This window comes from Bubalus bubalis, chromosome 8 (genome assembly GCF_019923935.1).
Source record: "Bubalus bubalis isolate 160015118507 breed Murrah chromosome 8, NDDB_SH_1, whole genome shotgun sequence".
In the NCBI taxonomy this organism is placed as follows: domain Eukaryota; kingdom Metazoa; phylum Chordata; class Mammalia; order Artiodactyla; family Bovidae; genus Bubalus; species Bubalus bubalis.
This window is the reverse complement of record NC_059164.1, coordinates 70,499,257-70,517,146: the sequence shown is the minus strand read 5'-3', so window position 1 is coordinate 70,517,146 and position 17,890 is coordinate 70,499,257. Positions and strand designations below refer to the sequence as shown.

The 17,890-nt window shown below is 41.6% G+C and overlaps 1 protein-coding gene across 7 annotated transcripts in view; it reads right to left on the bottom strand.

Annotated features, from left to right (window-relative positions):
* The window catches only part of OSBPL3 (oxysterol binding protein like 3), a 196,979-nt gene that overhangs the window by 113,262 nt on the left and 65,827 nt on the right, over positions 1–17,890 (bottom strand). The window lies entirely within an intron of this gene.

Here is a 17,890-nt window from a genome sequence, read left to right as displayed (position 1 = left end):
ATCTACCTCACGTTCTCCTGGCCCAGTTCACCTTTCCAGAAAGATTTCAGTGTCTCTTCTCTACACCAAATTCTCACTGATCACTGAACTTGGTTAAAAATCCTAAGCCCTTCACAAGGCAGTGAAATTTATGTGACTTCAGACTCTGGTTCTATCTACCACCTACTCTGTGTTACTAAACTACTGAGTTGTTTTCTCATCTGAAAAAAGGGCCAAATAATCATACTAAGTCTTTCTGAAGACCGACTGAAATAATACATGTCATGCACTAAGCACAGTACTTGGGAGACATCACTCAGTTATATTTTAGTTGTATTAACCAAACCTCAACTGTAAAATCTCACCTGCATACCTAACATTGTATACTCTCCTGCAGTTACACCACTCTGCCTTGGTTCTTAGGCTAGTTCTTCTCTGCAAAGCATACTTCTAATCTGCTGTCTCTCTTCCATCTATAGAAATTCTCCCCACCCTCCAAACAGCATTGCAAGCATCATCTGCTCCATGAAACCTTTTCCAAAAGCACCCCCATCACTGGTTTTGTTTCTCTTTTGAACTCCTACCTTACTTTTGTGCCTTCAAGTATGTCATAAGTTGCCCACATTTTGAGATTACTCTTTGAAACCTGACCACTAGATGTTAGATCTATATCATGATCAATGACTGAATTTTACTCATCTTTACATTCTGGGGGAAAGCTACTTAAAGATGAGTGGCCATGACAATCGAGCCAGACTGAATATCCTTCCTTAATATTAGTTAAGAGGAAAAAGTCCTCTCTGTAAGCATATTGATCTATTTCCAAGGAGCCACTCTCCTTCCCTCTTCACTAGACTTATTTGGGATTACAGGTATATTTCAGAACGTTTTAGCTATCCCTTTCCTTTTGAAGTCTCTTTACCATTTTCTTTGGCCACAGGAGAGATTATTTCTTTCTTTGAACTGTTTGAAATGTTTGTAGTGTACAGAGCTCTGCCCAAAGCATGCTTCTTTGGGGATTTCATCTCCCGGTTCCTGTCACTTTATATCACTGGCCAATTCTGCTTATGGGTCAGAAAGAAATCCAGAGATATCCTCCCTTGCATTATTTTCTCAGTCTTCTTAAAAATTAAATGATCAGCAGAACAAGTCAAGAGTTTATAAGAAGTTAGCAGAATAAAACTTCCAGTGGGTTTTACCAACATGCTTGGCATCCCTTCTAGAGTTGGGCTTCCCTGGTGGCTCAAATGATAAAGAATCTGCCTGCAATGCAGGAGATCCAGGTTCGATACCTGGGTTGGAAGATACCCTGGAGAAGGGAATTACAACTCAATCCAGTATTCTTGCCTGGAGAATTCCATGGACAGAGCAGTCTGGTGGGCTACAGTCCATGAAGCCACAAAGAGTCGGACATGACTGAGTGACTAACACGAAGAGTAATAATCTCTGAGGAAAAAGTACCATCCATAACCTGTGTGGCAATCCATAAAACTGACCCTACTACAACAAACTTTCTGTGGTTTCTCTGTCCCCATTGCCCTCACCTAGAAATCTACCTTTAGGGCCTGGGTTTCCATAGGCCTGCTTCTTAAAGCAAAATAGTCCCTTCTAGAACCCTATCTTCATCATTAGAAACATCCTAACCTTCCTGGTGAGACAAATTAGATGATTAAATCAAGGCCCAACTTTTAATGTTCACTTTGCTTAGTCCTCAGCGGCTGCATACAGGTATGACAACCACCCTGCTTCCTGGTGTTCTTTTAGCGAATTACTGAAGTTCTCTTCCTTGGCCACTGGTCTTCCCTTTGCTATGCCTATTGTTCTCTACTCAGTCAGATTTCAATCCTTTTTTTCTTCCCATCAAATTTCAGTTGAACTCTCTTGATCAGGTTAGCCATCTCTTACCAAACACACACACTGATCCTCACAGATGCCAAAACCTTTCCCTGCACACCAGACCTTGTTTATCAACACTATCAGTGTGACAGCTACTTGCAACTTTCTGTATCCTTTTCCAGCTCATGGTCTATCCTCCTCAAAACACCAAGGATATATTTGTGGTTTTTTTGGACAATGTAGTGTATTTTCTTAAAAACCTTTTTCTTCTGTATTGGAGTATAGCCAGTTAACACTGTTGAGATGGTTTCAGGTGCACAGCACAGGGACTCGCTCATACATATACATGTATCCATTCTCCCCCAAGCTCCCGTCCCATCCAGGATGCCATGTAACGTTGAGCAGAGTTCCCTGTGCTATTCAGTAGGTTGTTGTTGATTATCCATTTTAAAATATAGCAGTTTGTACCTGTACAGTTTACATTTCTTTTGGCCAAAGAAATGAACAGGGTGATGGTTTGTAGATCTGAAATTTTGGCAGGTTATCATGCATGCAAGGAGAGATAAGAAAGCCTTCCTCAGTGATCAGTGCAAAGAAATAGAGGAAAAAAATAGAATGGGAAAGATTAGAGATCTCTTCAAAAAAAATTAGAGATACCAAGGGAACGTTTCATGCAAAGATGGACACAATAAAGGACAAAAAATGGTATGGACCTAACAGAAGCAGAAGATATTAAGAAGAGGTGGCAAGAATACAAAGAACTATACAAAAAAGATCTTCACGACCCAGATAATCACAATGGTGTGATCACCCACCTAGAGCCAGACATCCTGGAATTTGAAGTCAAGTGCGCCTTAGGAAGCATCACTATGAACAAAACTAGTGGAGGTGATGGAATTCCAGTGGAGCTATTTCAAATCCTAAAAGATGGTGCTCTGAAAGTGCTGCATTCAATATGGCAGCCAATTTGGAAAATTCAGCAGTGGCCACAGGATTGGAAAAGGTCAGTTTTCATTCCAATCCCAAAGAAAGGCAATGTCAAAGAATGCTCAAACTACCCTACAATTGCACTTATCTCACGGACACGACTGAGAGACTTCACTTTCACATTTCACTTTCCTGCAGTGGAGAAGGAAATGGCAACCCACTCCAGTGTTCTTGCCTGGAGAATCCCAGGGACGGGGGAGTCTGGTGGGCTGCCGTCTATGGGGTTGCACAGGGTCGGACATGACTGAAGCAACTTAGCAGCAGCAGCAGCACACACTAGAAAGTAACGCTCAAAATTCTCCAAGCCAGGCTTCAACAGTACATGAACCGTGAACTTCCAGATGTTCAAGCTGGATTTAGAAAAGGCAGAGGAACCAGAGATCAAATTGCCAACATCTGTTAGATCATTGAAAAAGCAAGAGAGTTTCAGAAAAAACATCTATTTCTGCTTTACTGACTACACCAAAGCCTTTGACTGTGTGGATCACAATAAACTGTGGAAAATTCTTAAAGAGATGGGAATACCACACCACCTGACCTGCCTCTTGAGAAATCTGTATGCAGGTCAGGAAGCAACAGAACTGGACACGGAAAAACAGACTGGTTCCAAATAGGGAAAGGAGTACATCAAGGCTGTATATTGTCACCCTGCTTATTTAACTTATATCCAGAATATATCATGAGAAATGCTGGGCTGGATGAAGCACAAGCTGGAATCAAGATTTCTGGGAGAAATATCAATAACCTCAGATATGCAGATGACACTACCCCTATGGCACAAAGCAAGGAACTAAAGAGTCTCTTGATGAAAGTGAAAGAGAAGAGTGAAAAAGTTGGCTTAAAGCTCAACATTCAGAAAATGAAGATCATGGCATCTGATCCCATCATTCATGGCAAATAGATGGGGAAACAGTGGAAACAGTGACAGACTTTATTTTGGGGGGCTCCAAAATCACTGCAGACTGTGGCCACAGCCATGAAATTAAAAGACGCTTGTCCTTGGAAGAAAAGTTATGACCAACCTAGACAGCATATTAGAAGCAGAAACATTATTTGCCAACAAAGGTCTGTCTAATCAAGTCTATGGTTTTCCAGTAGTCATGTACAAATGTGAGAGTTGGACTATAAAGAAAGCTGAGTGCCAAAGAATTGATGCTTTTAACTGTGGTGTTGGAGAAGACTCTTGAGAATCCCTTGGACTGCAAGGAGATCCAACCTGTCCATCCTAAAGAAAATCAGCCCTTAATACTCATTGGAAGGCCTGATACTGAAGCTGAAGCTCCAATAGTTTGGCCACCTGATGTGAAGAACTGACTAATTTGAAAAGACCCTGATGCTGGGAAAGATTGAGGGCAGGATAAGAAGTGGACAACAGAGGATGAGATGGCATCACTGACTCGATGAACATGTGTTCGGGTAAACACAAGAAGTTGGTGATGACAGGGAGGCCTGGCGTGCTGCAGTCCATAGGGTCTCAAAGAGTTGGACACGACTGAGTGACTGAACTGAACTGATAATGCATGCCTTTGCTTATTGTTCACCAATAAGTCCATTTTACTTCTTTTAATCACAGAACTCTCAAGCTTAGCTGGGCACAAGTTCATCTAATCAGAAGCTACATTTCTAACTTTTCTTGCAGCTTCGTGGCCACCAGAGAGATGTGAGTAGAAGCTATGTTAACAAGAGCATACCCCTCAACCTTCCCTATTCCTGAGGGCTGAGAGATGGTGACAACTAGACCAGAATTGAAACCATTATTTGAGGACGGCAATGTCATTGGACCAGCCCAGGAATAACCATACCTGGACAGTCACAGGAAAGAGAAATAAACTTCAGTCTTGTTATTTGGGGGTCTCTCAGTTACAGAGGTTTAGTGCAAACAATATAGGCGCTAAGAAGGTAGCATGCTTTACAATCAGGAATCTTGGGTCACCTTTGTACCCCCTCAACAGAAAGTTGCCAACCGTATCTATGATGGTCAGCTTCCTGGGCCCAGAAACAGGAAACCCTGAAACACTGGCAGTAAGAATCCTTACTGTTTGATAAAGCAGGAAAGCCACTGTTTCCAAGTTCGCAAAGTATATTATCTTCTCCGAAAGCAACCCCATATTCTTCAGTAGGCCTTGGGATAGAGATGAATCCTCAAATCACTTCACCTTCTCCAGCAGGACAGCCCCCTGCATGTTGCATTTACCCCAAAACAGTCCTCAGAGCCACTCCAGAACTGAAGACTTAATGTTCTGGGTGGAGAGGGGTGAGTCCACAGGGCATATGACCATCCCTCCACTCTTGAATGAGAAAATCGGAAACAGGCTGAGTTTCCTTCTCTTTCTGCTATTTAGCCACCCTGACTTGCTCTTCTCTGTCTCTAGAGGAAGAAACACTGATGGATAAAGGTGGGCTAGTAAAGGAAACTATTGTGAAAGACAAGAGGCTGACTGAGAACAGCCAAACTGATGAAAATTCAACTTAATATCTATAAAGTGCCTATACAGACAGTATATTAAAAAGCAGAGACCTTTGCTGACAAAGGTCCATAGACTCAAAGCTATGGTTTTTCCAATAGTCATCTATGGATGTGAGAGTTGGACCATAAAGAAGGCTAAATGTCAAAGAATTGATGGTTTCCAATTGTGTTGTTGGAGAAGACTCTTGAGAGGCCCTCAGACATCAAGAACATCAAACCAAACAATCCTAAAGGAAATCAATCCTGAATATTCATTGGAAGGACTGAAGCTGAAGCTGAAACTCCATTACTTTGGCCACCTGACAAAGAGCCGACTCATTGGAAAAGACCCTGATGCTGGGCAAGATTGAGGGCAGGAGGAGAAGGGGATGACAGAAGTTAAGATGGTTGAATGGCATCACTGACACAACGGACATGAGTTAAGCAAGCTTTGGGAGATAGTAAAGGACAGGGAAGCCTGCTGTGCTGCAGTTCATGGGGTCGCAAAGAGTCGGACTGAGCGACTAAACACCACCACAAAGTGTCCATAGCTCTGCTAACCCCAAACGATGGAAACGAGTGACGTGAGGCTTAATCCAAGGAGGACCCACCCTGGCCAAGGAGATAAGGTATCTGTAGATGAAACAAGTGAGAACACAGTTCAGGGTGGGCTATCTAGGAGGTTTTGTGGACATTCACAGGGAAGAGTTCAGGGAAGCTGATGTTGTGAGCTATATTAAAGAGGTGTCCTGAGGGGAGCCTTAGAGATGTGGACAGGACATGACTAGGTAGAGAGGAATGTAGGGGGTGGGGAGGACACCTCCCACAGGATTTCCCAAGCCTGGCTGCCTGGCAGGATCACCCTGAGGAGCATCTACAGACTACCAAAGTCTGGCCCCACTCCATACCAACTCATCCAGAGGCTCTGGGATGAGGCCCAGGCAAGTTCCCCAGGTGACTCTGATGCAATGTGTGGGCTGGGACCCACTCCCTGATCCTGCATCCAGAAATGATAGAAAGATGTACTCCACAGAACTGCCGACTTTTACCTTAGCATTTCATTTCATTTCAGTATCTAATGCCAGACCAACATCTATTGCATCTCATTTGTACCAAATTAAAATGCAGAGCAGGATGTGACTTAGCAATTTAAAGGGTAAGAAGAGAAAGCGCCTCTGAAGAACTTAAATTAACATCTTGTGGTTTGAATTTTATCAGTGGGTGTTGCGAACCTCTCTTAACTGACAACTGCTGGCGGAAGTAGGGTAGATTTTAACAATTGGCAACCACAGACAGCATTTCATTACTGATCTAAAAAGACTATCAGTTGAGTCACTATAAAATGTGAATGTGAATTTTTTAAACTTCTATCACTCATAAAAATCTAGTAAAGTCTGTTCAGCAATGTAAACATCAAGCTAACAATGACTAATACTCCATCAATGTTACCTGAATGCTCTCAAATAACAAGAAACGAAATACCTAGTGGTTGTGGTTAAGGTATCAGATGTACACACTTCAAGTTGTCTGTCCTCCTAACTAAAAATAACCCAAGGGCTGAGATGCTAAGCTTCAAACAAATTCTATAAAAGGTATTTCCCAAGATATTATGTATACATTTGGGGAGAATTGCTGGGGCAATAGTAAACAATCTCTTGTAAGAGGCCCAAAAGAAAATTTAGCAAATGTAGGTGGGGAGGAAAAGGGATATAGGGAGTTTTCCTCTCCTAGGGGATGGACTACTGCAAGAAAATGAGCATGAGACACTTCTAAACCAGTACAAACTGAAAAACAGTTGTAAGGAGAAACAGAATGAAAAGGCAGAGAAAACAGTTTCTTAAAAAATCGAGGTGGTTATTGGCAGACTAAAGCTAAAAAGGCGAGAAAAAGGTAAAGCACCTCTGCTACTAATGTTAACCGTGAAGGTTGTTTTCTTCCTCCAGGAGAGTGCGTATATCAGAAGCAATTTGAAGACTGTGTCTAACTTTAGTTTTTTGTAACTAGTACTAAACTCAACATGTGGCAGGTTATTTGTTTATCAGATTGATGCTCAACACTGAAAAAAACAAAACAACCCAATTAAAAAATGGGCAGGAGACCTGAACAGACATTGTTCTAAAGTAGCCATGCAGATGGCTAACAGGCACATGAAAAAATGCTCAACATCATTCATCAGAGAAATGCAAATCAAAACTACAGTGGCATCACCTCACACCTGTCAGAATAGCTGTCATCAAAAAGAACACAAGTAAGAAACGTTGGTGAGGATGTGGAGAAAAGGGAACCTTCATGCACTGTTGCTAGGAATGTAAATTGGTGCAGCCACTGCGGAAAACAGCATGGAGGTTTCTCAAAAAACTAACTACAGAACTACTGCATCACCCAGCTATTCCACCCCTGGGTATATAGCCAAACAAAACAAAACAAGAACACTAATTCAAAAAGATACATGCACCCCAATGTTCATAGCAGCATAATTTACAGTTACCAAGATATGGAAGCAACCTAAGTATCAATCAACAGATGAACTGATGAAGAGGTGATACATACACATATATACACAACAGAATACTACTTGGCTAGAAAAAAAGAATGAAATTTTGCCATTTGCAACAACATGGACGGACTTGGAGGGTATTATGCTAAATGAAACAAGTCAGACAGAGAAAGATAAATACTGAGTGGCATCATTTATATGTAGAATTTAAAAAGTAAAACCAGTGAATATAAGAAAATATCAACAGACTCGCAAATATAGAGAACTAATGCTTACCAGTGAGGAGAGGTAAGAAGGAGTGGAAGGATAGGGGTAGGATATTAAGAGGTATAAACTACTATGTACAAAATAAATAAGATACAAGGATAAAATGTACAATGGAGAATATGGCCAATATTTTATAACAACTGTAAAAGAAGCATAACCTTTAAAACTGTGAGTCTCTATATTGTACACCTGAAACTTAAATAATATTGCACAGCAACTACACCTCAATAAATAAATATAAAAACAAATAAAAGCAAAACCTGTGTCCCCTTCCCCTTGCTTCTAGAAGATTTTATCTCAGAGATAGGCAAAGAAACATTCTAAAGCATCCATTTATCACACTGAAAAAATTCTGTAGAAAGGTGGATCCTAATTGTTTAGGAGTTTACATCTAGTGAGAATGTAAAGAAAGAGTAATAATAGAAAGTACAAATAAGAAAATCTAAGTCAGAAGTGAGATGTAAAGTATCAAAACTCCAGCTGGATTCCATCTGGTTAATTTTTGAAATAATTTTCAGCAACCAGGACCCTGCTCTTCACTTGATTCCTCTACGTTGTGCATTCATTGTAGATATCAGTTGAACCAGGGGTTTAGCACACTGAAGCTGTTTCAATACATCGTTTTGCATTTAGACAGCATCTATCATCAAAGAAGTCACTGCTGCTGCTGCTAAGTCGCTTCAGTCATATCCGACTCTGTGCGACGCCTTAGACGGCAGCCCACCAGGCTCCCCGTCCCTGGGATTCTCCAGGCAAGAACACTGGAGTGGGTTGCCATTTCCTTCTCCAATGCATGAAAGTGAAAAGGGAAAGTGAAGTCGCTCAGTCATATCCGACTCCTAGCGACCCCATGGACTGCAGCCTACCAGGCCCCTCCATCCATGGGATTTTCCAGGCAAGAGTACTGGAGTGGGTTGCCATTGCCTTCTCCGAAAGAAGTCACAGTACTATGCAAATGGAAACTCCCCCACTTCACACCCAAAGGCAGAACAGCCCCAGTGCTCAACAATGACAATCATACCTCCTGAAAATGAGGCGAGCCCCAGACCTCAAGGCTTATCAATGGCTTAAAAGGAGCTGATGCCAATTCTGAATCATTATTACTGAGTGAGGAAGATGTGTTTTTTAAAGACAACGGCACCAAGATGAATCTCATCCCAAAGCTTGTCTTACAAAATAATACTGACATTTCTCTATCCATTGGTAGGGTCTGTTTCCTTCTCTTGAACCTGAGTAGGCTTGTGACCATAGCTGAAGCAATGCTTTCTGACTTCCAAGGCTCTGTTAGAAATGATAATATAGCTTTCACTTGATGCTCTCTGTCAGGATTCTCACCCTTCTACTTAGCCATCACGATGTGAGGACAGCAATGTGGAGAGAACACATGGAGGGGCTCGTCTGGAAAAGCTGAGACCACTCCGTCAGCTGAGAGCATCAACGCCCAGACATGCAAATGAGCAAGCCTTCCAATATCAACCTCTGTGCAGTCCCAGAAGACACTGAGTAGAGCAGAGTCCAGCAGTCCCCACAGAGTCCTGTTTTAATTGCAGATTTGAGGGCTAAGTAAACCTCATTATCTTAGCCTACCAAGTTTTAGGGCCATTTGTTATACAGCATTAGGTAACTGAAACACTAGGCAGAAACTCTTGGCCCATCTTCAGGCTAGTCAGGTGGGAAGCATGAGAACACAGGGTCAGAAAGACCAAGTTCAATCAGCAGAAACGACCAACAGGCTCTGCCTACCAGAGAATCCCACTCCCGTCACGTAGGTCAGATTTGGAAGAGGGCTCCTTGGTCAGCAAACCCAGACCTCACTCAGAAAGTCACTTATACAAAGCACACGATAGAGTTTATGGGCCAATTAGCTGATCCAGGGAGGTATGTGTCTGATACTGAGGAAGAGCCCACAAATGGAACACTGAAAATCCCATTTGTAAATGGCCACAAATCCCTTCAGAACCCTTTAAATACATCTTTTAACACAGACCTCAAAATCCCCACTTACCACTTGGCATTTCTCTTCAATAGCTTAAGCAGTGGTTGGGAACAAGTTTTCAACTGGCAACTGAGCCACAAAGAAATTATCTTACTAAGGTCATGGGGTCAGTCGTTGTGGGTACAAGTAGGACAGAACCCAGGACTGTACATCAAGAACATCCATTCAGAAGGGGAAGAGGGAATTAAAGTAAAAGTCCTAAGTATTTAAATATTTCTAAAGAGCAGTTTTATTGTTAAAGAGTCGAAATCTCCAGCACCATGGATCCTTTGGAAAGAACACTGACAAAGTCTTGGACCAGAGTCCAAGAGTCTTGACCAGTCTTGGCCAGAGTCTGGTTGATTCTGAAGTGCAAAGATCTAGCCTCAATCATACACAGGATTCCTCGGATGCTATCTGGTGCCCAGAAACCAGAGGATGCCAGCAAGGCAGTAAGAAGAACTGAGTTTCATCACCCAAGTTAGAGCAGAAGAATGACTGAAAGCAAAGGGAGGGAGGGAGAAGACAGGAGAGCAGTCATTAAGGCTGAATGAACACTGAATGATTGTGAAATAGAAGCTCAGCATCTGAACCAGCCAGCCAACAGAACCTGGGGTGCTGTCTGACATCACAGCCTCTAGTCAAATGTGGGTACTGAATTAAGTGCAACTAAGAAACTCAATTTTAAATCTTAATAAACTAAATAACTTAAATTTCCATAGCCATGTGTGGCTGGTAGCTGCCATGTCAGACCAATACAGCTTTAGACACCATTCTAAACCTCTTATTTTCTCCCTCCTTTCCCTTAGCACAAAGTGAAATACCCTGGGATATTCCTGCCTCCCGAAACCTACCAGGTGCATTCTCACTCCAACCAACTCTGAAAAAATCAATGGCTGGTAGACAGCTGAGTCATCACAGGCCAGGTGTCCAACACTTAAATGTATTAAGTCATCTGGGAAATTTTCTTCCCCACTCCTTCCATTGTTGGAGACAATGAATTACAGAATGAAAGAGGCTATTCGTTTTCTACATGAGATCAGCAGGGATTTTTAAGTAATAAGCCCAGCTGCAATTTCCAGGTACTTCAAACTGTCTCAGTGCAGAGATTAGTTCCTTCAACTCACACAGCTTCCATGGACAACCATTAGGAGCGTGAAGTTCATGTGTCTCTTAGGAAGGGCTTATAATGGCAGTTCAGTTTAAAGATAAAGAGTCTGTGACATGAGGCAAAAGATCATGTTTCAAAACAGAAGAAAAAAGAATTATCAGTTCAAACAATTATCAGATGTCAGTTTGTTTGGCATCTGATATTTACCATTGTCTACTATCTTCAGATGGAAAAAAAAAACCTCCATCGCAGGCCAGCAAAGTACCTTTTCACAGAGTGAGGAGGGAAGGGAGAAGCCTTTTACTTTTAAGAGGATTCCACACAATTTTGCAAAGTCCTAGAAACAGCTCCACAGAGCTGCCCAGTAGTAATGTTTTAGCCTGGGGGAAAACTGTTTCTTTAGCAAAGAAATGAGAAATTCGCTAAGAAAACAGCTAATTTCCCAACATTGAAAAGTTCCCATAATTCAATATTCAATTACCAACTCAAACTTATTGCCCAATATAATTCTACCATTTCAGGCAAACAGATAGTCTTAAAAGTCCCCCATTAAAACAGGCATTCTCATAAATCACTCATGTATGCTAAGTCGCTTCAGTCGTGTCTGACTCTTTGCAAGCCTATGGACTGTAGTCCCACCAATATTCTTTGTCCATGGGATTCTCCAGACAATGAGTGTAGCCTCTGTAGGAGACAATTAAGCAATAGAAAAGTTGTCTTTCAAAAATAAAGGCAATAGGGAATAATTCCCAAAGATAAAACAACTTAGGAAATAGGGCTTCAAAAAGCCTTTTCCAAAATAAACTTAATGATGATGAACTGCACCAAACATAAAATTATCAAGAATGATAAAACCATGGGAAAAAAAGAGCAATCAGATCAGATCACTCAGTCGTGTCCGACTCTTTGCGACCCCATGAATCGCAGCACGCCAAGCCTCCCTGTCCATCATTGATCGGATTAAATACGTGGGGGAATAGACAGGTGAGGTAGAGCTACTAAGTGTTAAAAGTATTTGTTGTTGTTCAGTGGCTAAGTCATATCCCACTCTTGTGACATCATGGACCTAGCCCACCAGACTTCTCTGTCCATGGGGTTCTCCAGGCAAGAATACTGGAATGAGTTGCCATTTCCTTCTCCAGGGGATCTTCCTGGAGCAGGGATCAAACCCACAGCTCCTGTATTTGCAGACAGATTTTTTTTCACCACTGAACCACCAGGGAAGCCTACGTTACAAAAAATAAATTCTAACAAAATGAAAATAAAACAAATGACAAACATTTGACATCAGGGGAGAGCTGCTGGGCCAAAGAATTGGGTTGTTTTTTATATACATTGTTTTAGCTCACCCAACCCATTCTCACTCCCAGACAGCTCACTCTCTTCTGACTAAGGGAATTAATCCTCTTGGGATAAAAAATTACTCTTCAGCAGCCTGGTTATTTCTTTGCCTTTTGTTAAATTGAAGTAAAATAGAATATTCTATTTACTTTTAAAACCATGTTTAACTTGAGCTCAGTCTTATACAATTATTTCTCCCCATCGTTTATCCCTCCCTCCATCATCTCTCTCACTTTACACACCAGCCAAGCCTGAAATTAATGCTAACACTGGTTAGTTTCTGGTTGAGATTTTGGGGAAATATTTTAACTTTTCCTTTAAGCTTTTTTTGTTTTGTTTTGCTTGCTTTTTAAAAATAAGAAACACATGTAACTGAAGTAAATATAAAACAGCAATTACTTTACTGACTTGATACCAGACCACCTGACCTGCATCCTGAGAAACCTATATGCAGGTTAGGAAGCAACAGTTAGAACTGGACATGGAACAGACTGGTTCCAAATAGGGAAAGGAGTACGTCAAGGCTGTATATTGTCATCCTGCTTATTTAACTTATATGCAGAGTACATCATGTGAAATGCCAGGCTGGATGAAGCACAAGCTGGAATCAAGATTGCTGGGAAAAATATCAATAACCTCAGATATGCAGATGACACTACCCCTATGGCAGAAAGCGAAGAACTAAAGAGCCTCTTGATGAAAGTGAAAGAGGAGAGTGAAAAAGTTGGCTTAAAGCTCAACATTCAGAAAACGAAGATCATGGCATCTGATCCCATCATTTCATGGCAAAGAGAAGGGGAAATAATGGAAACAGTGACAGATTTTATTTTGGGGGGCTCCAAAATCACTGCAGATGGTGACTGCAGCCATGAAATTAAAAGACACTTGCTCCTTGGAAGAAAAGTTATGACCAACCTAGACAGCATATTAAAAAGCAGAGACATTGTTTGCCAACAAAAGTCCTTCTAGTCAAAGCTATGGCTTTTCCAATAGTCATGTATGGATGTAAGAGTTGGACTAGAAACAAAGCTGAGTGCCGAAGAATTGATGCTTTTGAACTGTGGTGTTGGAGAAGACTCTTGAGAATCCCTTGGACTGCAAGGAGATCCAACCAGTCCATCCTAAAAGAAATCAGTCCCGAATATTCATTAGAAGGACTGATGCTGAAGCTGAAACTCCAATACTTTGGCCACCTGATGTGAAGAACTGACTCATTTGAAAAGACCCTGATGCTGGGAAAGATTGAAAGCGGGAGAAGGGGATGACAGAGTATGAGATGTCTGGATGGCATCACCGACTTGATGGACATGAGTTTGAGTAACCTCCGGGAGCTGATGATGGACAGGAAGCCTGGCGTGCTGCAGTCCATAGGGTCACAAAAAGTTGGACACAACTGAGAGACTGAACTAAACTGAATGGTTCATTTTCCTAAAATGGTCACCTGACCTGTGCTTCTCTTATTTCCCCAACAACCCCCAACCTCAGATTCTGACTCAATATGCTCACTAGCCCTCTTCATTCTCTGGTTGTGCCTCAGTTTTTGGAGAAACATGCTTCAACATGAGAGAACTGTCCTATGTCACACCTCCCATAGTCATCAGGAAAAGTGCAGGCCTCCCAAGAATGTGGGAAAATGTAGATAAGTAAAAATCGCAGGGCTTGGGTCTTTTAACTAGAGGTGTGAATGGAAACTATTGACACTGGGAATTCCATGTGTGCTGCTGTTACACAACAGGGATGGCACACCAACACACACAATGTGGATTTACTGGAAGTGAAGTTATCTATACCACAAAGACTTCTTCCAATACTAGGTATCTATTTATGTGTCCCTCCCACTTCTCTCTTCCTGTCTTTCTATTACTCTCATTCTCACACTCTCCCCGCCACCCACCCTTTCTCCTGCCACCCTCCCTCTGGTTAAAAGAAACCCTCCTTCTCTTTAAAGGAAAGTCAAATAAACAAACCCTATTAGATGACCTGCCTTCCCAGGTGGTGCTAGTGGTGAAGAATCCACCTGCCAATGCAGGAGACACAAAGCAGGTTTGATCCCTGGGTTGGGAAGATCCCCTGGAGTAAGAAATGCCAACCTGCTCCAGTATTCTTGCCTGGAGAATTCCAAGGACAGAGGAGCCCGGTGGGCTACAGTCCATGGGTCGTAAAGAGTCAGACACGACTGAGTACACATACGCACACACATTTAGATGACCTGGAAGAAGAAGGAAGGTGGGTGTTTGGGTTGAGGGAGGGAAGATGGAAGAAGAACCATTAGAATACAGCATGGCTACATCTGTATATGTAATTGCATACAGTCCGTTCTACCACACAACTCTAAAAATGCATTCCAGGTATGACAAGCTTATCTGACAACTCAGAACTGGGTAGCTGTTCATGTTTTTGTTTATTCCATGGCAGAAGTCAGCGGTCTTGCTTGGTGTGGGTCCCTGTTCCCCTGCCTCTTCCTGTCCTCTATCTTTTAAAAGCTGTATCAGAGCAAAAGCTGCAGAAATCAAATTTTACCCATTCAACAGATCATGGATTATTAGGCACCACATAGACCAACCTAAACAAGTAAGTAAGTAAGTAAATGAAGTCACTCAGTCGAGTCCGACTCTTTGCGACCCCGTGGACTGTAGCATACCAGGTTCCTCTGTCCATGGGATTTTCCAGGCAATAGTACTGGAGTGGATCGCCATTTCCTTCTCCAGCGGATCTTCCTGACCCAGGGATCGAACCCGGGTCTCCCGCATTGTAGACAGACGCTTTACTGTCTGAGCCACCAGGGAAGTCCAAGGAAATGGCAACCCACTCCAGTATTCTTTCCTGGAAAATCCCATTGACAGAGGAGCCTGGCGGGCTATAATCCATGGGGTCACAAAGAGTCAACACGGCTGAGTGACGGGGCACACAAACAAGTAACATGTTAAAAAAAAAATCAGATCCTGGAAGGTAGGGTATTTTATAAGTTAACTGTACATACATGCAATTTTCAGGAGTTCGATTTTAACTTCTAACTTAAGCTCTCACTTTTTTGATAAGTGAGACGACATCGTTTCTATGTAATATACCAGTAGACATGACCCATCCTAGAAACAGCAGCTCAAAAAGACTAAGAAATCAAATTTCACGACTGAAAAATAAAGGTGATATCCTGGATCATAATTATTCAAAATGTGCTCTGCCAAACAACACTTTCATAGGGCTGTCTGTGGGGGATAAAATGAGTTCCCACAGACCAGTCACCTTGGTAAACACTGCTCCTATATTCCCTCTTGAAGACATATTGGCACATTAAGAGTTTCTGAGAGATTCTGCACTTAAAACAAGCAAACAACAACAAAAGCAAATCTGTTAACTATGTTCAACAACCCATTCCAAATCTTTCTGACCTCAGAATCTCCTTTTTGAGGTGATACTTCAACATGCCTTCAGCTAACTACCAACTTTAAAGCTCAATCATCCTGTGAAATGGTGAATGAACTCTTACCTTTAAAGGCTGGTATATCTGTCAAGGAGATAACAGCCTAACAGGCACAGGAACCATTTCTGGCTTATGAATCAGGCTTGTAACAGCCAACACTAACACCTGGATACATTTTGCTTAGTTTCATGTCTAGACTTGAGAGGCCTAGAGAAACATGAGCAACCATGACCATCACATAAAACCACAAGCAACGTTCAGAGACTGGGCTCATGCTTCCCTATTTGACCCCATCTTCCCTAAAGGCCCTCCCTGGGTCTCTCATTAGCACATCTCTCTCCCCAAACCCAGCTTCCCCACACCCCTTCCTCCTTGCTTTCCACAGTCTACTACTTAGGCTCCATCATTCCCATTTCAGTCTGAAATTACCCTCAAGAGAAAACATCTGAATAGGATGTCCAGCATCATTTGGAAGAGAGAAGTACCACTCCAGGGAGTGACATTCTCAGTTAACTGGACAAAATGCTCAAAAAAATCTTGGGGAAACTATCTCAGAAATTAAATACTCATGCAACTGTTGTGCAGGACTGCCTTAACACGTATCTCCAAGCAATGTGCACTAAATCTACCCAAGTACACAAGAAACGGGATCCACACTTAGCATTTCTGTAACAAGTGTTAAGTAAACATATAGATAAATGGAATAGAATTGAGAATGCAGAACTTAAACTCTCACATTTATGGTCAATTCATTTTGACAAAGGTACCAAGACAATTCAATAGGGAAAAAATAGTCTTTTCAACAAATGGTGCTGGGAAAAGGAGATATTCACATGCAAAAGGATGGAGTTGGACCCTTGCTTCATACCACATACAAAAATTCACTCAAAATGAACCAAAGTCTTAAATGTCAGAGTTAAGACTATAAAACTTTTGAAAGAAAACACAGGGGTAAATTTTCCTGACCTTGGGTTAGATCATGGTCTCTTACATATGACATCTAAAGCAAAAGCAAAAAAGAAAAAAAAGTAAGTTGGACTTTAAAATGTAAACTTTTATGCTTCAAAGGATAAAATAAATAAAATAAAAAAATAGCCCAAGAATAGGAGAAAATGCTTGCAATCATATAGTTGATATGAGCCTATTATTTAGAATATAGAAATAATTCTTACTATTCAATGAAAAAATAACTGAATATTTTAAGTGGGCAAAGAACTTGAAAAGATATTTCTCCAAGGAAGACACACAAATGGTCAATAAGCAAAAGATGCTTAACATCATTAACCCTGAAAGAAATGCAAATTAAAACTACCAAAAAAAAAAAATCTCTTCATACTCCCTCGTGCTCATTCTAGGTCACTTCAGTCGTGTCCAGCTGTTTGCAATCCCATGGACTGTAGCCTACCAGGCTCCTCTGTCCATGGGATTCTCTAGGCAAGAATACTGGAGTGAGTTGCTGTGCCCTCCTCCAGGGGATCTTCCTGGTCCAGGGATCAAACCCAAGTCTCTTATATCTTCTGCACTGGCAGCCAGATTCTTTACCACTAGTGCCACCTAGGAAGCCCCTCATACTCCCTAGGATGGTCATAATAATAATAATAAAGAAGAAGCAAACAAAAAGGCAGACAATAACAAGAGTTAGAAAGGATATTGAGAAACTGGAACTCAGACTCTTTGGTGGCAATGTATACTTTGAAAAACAGTCTGCCAGTTCCTCAAAACTTAGATACCATATGAGGCAGCAGTATCAGTCTTAGGTATATACCCAGGAAACCTGAAGATGTATATCCACACATAAAACTTGCACAAGAATATTCATAGCAGCATAATTCATAATATAAAAATTAGAAAAACAGAAATGTTTATCAACTGATAAATGGATAAATAAAAAGTAAAATATCTATATGCTATTTGTGAACTGATAGACTGTATAGTCCCAAACTCATATATTGACGCCTAATCCCCAGTGTGATGGGATCTGCAGATGAGGCCATGGGGAGGTAATTAAGTCATGAGGGTGGAGCCCTGTG